The sequence below is a fragment of the Engraulis encrasicolus genome, chromosome 3 (genome assembly GCF_034702125.1).
Source record: "Engraulis encrasicolus isolate BLACKSEA-1 chromosome 3, IST_EnEncr_1.0, whole genome shotgun sequence".
In the NCBI taxonomy this organism is placed as follows: domain Eukaryota; kingdom Metazoa; phylum Chordata; class Actinopteri; order Clupeiformes; family Engraulidae; genus Engraulis; species Engraulis encrasicolus.
Window position 1 is genome coordinate 1,233,007 of NC_085859.1, and position 4,598 is coordinate 1,237,604.

At 38.6% G+C, this 4,598-nt stretch overlaps 1 long non-coding RNA gene across 1 annotated transcript; it reads left to right on the forward strand.

The window, feature by feature from the left end:
* Window positions 1–2,793: 2,793 nt before the first annotated feature.
* Window positions 2,794–4,272, forward strand: LOC134445575 (uncharacterized). The gene is made up of 3 exons (XR_010034297.1): window positions 2,794–2,875; window positions 3,722–3,794; window positions 4,189–4,272. It is a non-coding gene; the product is annotated as an uncharacterized LOC134445575 (long non-coding RNA).
* Window positions 4,273–4,598: the final 326 nt, after the last annotated feature.

The window sequence follows — 4,598 nt, forward strand, 5'->3', positions numbered from 1 at the left end:
GATTGGTAACTGACGCAGGTCTGACGCTCAACGTCAAGTACGTAACTCTGCTTCTCAATTTTCTGACAAAGCCGCCATCTTGGTGCTGCAGGAAAGCCGTTTGAGATATTGGTGAAATTCAAACACTTTGTGAGGTAAGTTCGTTTATTTTCAATGTTTCGTTAATAATTTCAAGACAATGCCAAATATACAGTGAATAACGAAACAGTTTCTTGTTCAGGATGGTAATTTGCAATGAATTTGTCTTCAGACCATACCTCCGCTAACAGGCCACTATTATAACTACCGGTATGCTAACTTAGCCCTAGGTTGTTTTCACAACTTTGTTGGAAAGTTTGTGTTTTGTTAGAAACAAACTCTACGAAATGTACAATATAGATTTGCTCCGAAAGAGCTATAAAACGTGTCCAGTGGTGCCAAAACACCCATGTCAGAGTCAAGACCTAGCTAAATGTCCGCTAGCAACATAGCTATCAGTGGTTTCCCGCCGGCCAGAGATTGTTTGCGCCGGCCTCTTCACATGAAAGAGCTAGCGCTGCAACAATTAGCTATAGTCTAACAGTTAAATCATGTTGCCTTTGTTGAGGGATGTTTTAAATAGCCCGATGTATTCATAACTGAATATTGGTTTCTTGTTAGAAACGAACACATTTTGAATATAATTTTGTTCTGAAGTTACAACATGCCAAGTTAGTGTTGTAAGCCTGTTGGCGCCTAAGTTAAGAGCTAGCTAAATGTCCGCTAGCAACATTAGAGCTAGCCAAACTGAATAATGAATCTCTTGTCCGCTAGCAACATTAGCTAGCTAAAGTCTTTTTTTTGTTAGAAACGAACTCCCTTTGAGTACAATTATGCTCTGAAGTTATCCAGTTAATGTACTTGAGCCAAAGTAAAACACAAATACCAGAGAAGAGCTAGCTAGAAGTTCGTTAGCAACATCAGCTTATCTTTTAGCTGACTCAGAAGCTTGAAGTAGCCACAACTTATGCCTGATTTTTATTGTTAGAAACGAACTCATTTTGACTATACACTTGCTCTGAAGTATGTTTTAACACATGTGCCTTTCCCTGTTCGTTGTGTAAAGGAAGTGAGTAAGTAAACTGATTCTGAACTTGTTATTGTGCACACAGTGTGCTGTTTTGTCCCATTCTGTTACTGCCAACTCTGTGGGCTGTTCTCTCTGTTCAGGGAGAAACCACTGTCAGCCATCAGATCGTGTTCTTTTCAATAAACAGGCATTACCTATTTGACAGATTTCTCCTGAAATAATGAGCCCAGAAACACCCAGATGTGTGGGGTGCTTAATTTTTGGCTTGATCAAAGATGCTTAATTTGTATGGTTACTGCAATAAATATTTAGATTTCTTTGCCCATCCTTTTTGGATCTACTAGTAGGCCTAGTGATTTTAGAGGTCTTAACAAGTGGGCTATGCATCAGATTTCATTTCAAGTGATGAGTAAAATATCCAGAAAGATATATAATCTGTTCTTTTTGCCCTCTAGCTTAGCACACTGAATTCTTTGAGCCATCTGGTGTCAATCCGTGTGGGAAAATGATCAATGAAAACAATTTAAGAAATGCATCTTATAGATGTTTCATATTGTAGGCCTATTCAGCCTATTGTGTCATGGTGGTGTTATCATTTTTCAAACTTTATTTTTGTGTAATAATTAGGCATATTGATACATAATCATGTTCATGTTTTGTGCTGTCTTGCTTTGCAGATGACAGAATATTGCTGAAGGATCCTACATGGAAGCTGGCTGATTACACGGAGTGATTCCTCTGGTGTGGTGTACCTCAGAGAAATAAACACTGTTGCAAGAGGTGAGTTAAAGTTTATAAAGTCACACAAAACCTATCCATGTATTTTTAAAAAGTCTAAGTTCTAACTTGCTCTGTATTTCATGCTGTCAATATGAGATGCATACTAATGTTGTGTGTTATTATTTCAGCTGAGAAGATGGCCAAGATATCCTTATTGCTGGATGGTAGCTGTCTGGTCGTAGTGGACCATATCTGCAAATGCTTCTGAACATTGACAGAATTTCTAAAGGTTAGCAACCATTCACAAATTTACACCACATGTATGTGTGTTTCAAATGTCTTAACAGTTTGAAGCACACACTGTTAATCAGAGATGCGTCCTGTTCATGTCGTGTGTTATTTTGAGAGGATAGTTAAGGAATAATTTATAAATCTGCACCAAATGTGTGTTTCAAATGTCTACTATCTAACAGTCTGAATAACATACTCATACATGACATGACCAATATGTTATGTGCTCGGAGCGGCAGTTTACAAACGCACCCTTAGTGCCTTCTGCTGTTAGGCCAATGACACTGAGCCCACCGTTTCATTGATTGGAGTATTTGGGTTACATTTTGTCAATTTGTTGTATTACTCTAGGCCTATTCATCATCATATTGTGTCATGGTGGTGTTATCATTTTTCATTATTTTCTTGTAATAATTAGGCCTATAAATGCATAATCATGTTCATGTTTTGTGCTGTCATGCTTTGCAGATGACTGAGAATATTACTGAAGGATCCTACATGGAAGCTGTCTGATTACACTGAGTGATTCCTCTGGTGTGGTGTACCTCAGAGAAAATAAACACTGTTGCAAGAGGTGAGTTTAAGTTCATGAGTTCACACAAAACCAATCCATGTATTTTATAAAAGTCAAAGTGCTAAACATGCTATGTATTTCATGCTGTCAATATGAGATGCAAATTAATGTTGTGTGTTGTGTGTTAATGTTGTGTGCAGCTGAGAAGATATCCTTATTGCTGGATGGTTGCTATCTGGTCGTACTTGAGCCCCCTGGACCATGTCTGCAAATGCTTCTGAACATTGACAGAATTTCTAAAGGTTAGCAACCATTCACAAATGTACACCACATGTATGTGTGTTTCAAATGTCTTAACAGTTTGAACCACACACTGTTAATCAGAGATGCATCCTGTTCATCTTGTGTGTTATTTTGAGAGGATAGGTCGCCAGCGACCCTATTCACTTGCTGAAAATGCTTAAATACATCATAACAACATTGCTATGACATTACATAGAGCCATAACGCTGCACTACGGGGTTAAGGATAGCAGCTGCCTGGTTACAGTACATTGATCCCCTTTGTAGCACCATGTCTAAAAATACTGAAAAAAAAAACAGTTTCTAAATGTACCGGTAAGCAAATTTTAATAAATCTGCACCAAATGTGTGTTTCAAATGTCTACTATCTAACAGTCTGAATAACACACTCGTACACAGTGGTGGACAAAGTAAAAGTACTTTTGTGGTGTAATTACAACAGTAGCACATGATATTACATAGCTGTTACACCGTTTGCTCCAGTATACCTACCTATTGAGATAGACTGTGTTATTACTGAAAAACAATAAAAACCTAACAAGAACCCACCACAAACTCAATCCAACCTGTGCAGAATCAGCTCATCGTAATACAAGTACATTGGTCTACTTTTTACTCAGATTAGTTACCTGTGTTGGAAAGAAACTGTTTAAAAAAAAAAAAAACTTTTACTTTTACTTTGTCCACCACTGCTCATACATGACATTACCAATTGTTGTGTGCTCAGAGCGGCAGTTTACAAACGCACCCTTGGTGCCTTCTGCTGTTAGGCCTATGACACTGAGCCCACCGTTTCATTGATTGGAGTATTTGGATTACATTTTCTCAATTTGTTGTATTTTTCAGGATCGCTGAGGACTCCCCCTCCATGCGTGACATCTTTGAGAAATTTCCACGCTTTCTGGAGATGCCAAGTTTGGTACGTCTGCCAGACATTTTTTTAACCTTTATTTAGAAAGAACAAGTCACGATATAGTTGTGTGCATTGTTGATTTTGGCTATACTTGGTGTTAATTAAGCTTCCTGATACTGCATGATTTATACCGTTCACTCAGTAGAGTAAAGCTTTCTATATAACCTGTTAAAACAGGGCGTTATACATTTTTGGGTTACCAGAATGGCAATTACTGAGTCGCAGTGCATTACTAAAGGCCCTATGTTATGTCATAGTAGAGTAGTACTGGCAATTAACCTTTCAATGACTATTACAGCATGTTTCAGATGGTATGGCGTGCATTATGGGGCTAAGCACCATTGATGTATCTCTCTCTCTCTCTTTCCCTCTCTCTCTCAAATCTTAAAAATTCTTTCAGACTGGAACCAACTTTGCATCCCTCGGCACTGACACTGAGAAGGTTTCAAGGACCCCACTACTAGGAGGCGAGAGTTTGACAGGGCAATGTCATCACTGCCATGGATGACAACGTAACCATTCGTGTTGCTGATTGCCTGACTTGCGCAGTGTCAAGCTTTTCATGCTCTACTGGGTGTGTAACTTGGCATATCCACCACAGTTTAACTCTGTTTTTGCCTCTTTTGAATATGTGTATGATATAACCATCTCAACTAACAAGTGGGCCAAGGTACTGGAACATTTCTCACTTCAAGTTGCTCTGTAGTCACTGGACATTTTTTTTAAACATCTACGCAGACACCACCACTCGACACCATGTGTATTTTAATTACTTCTGATTCCACTGACATGCAGACTACATCCTATGCA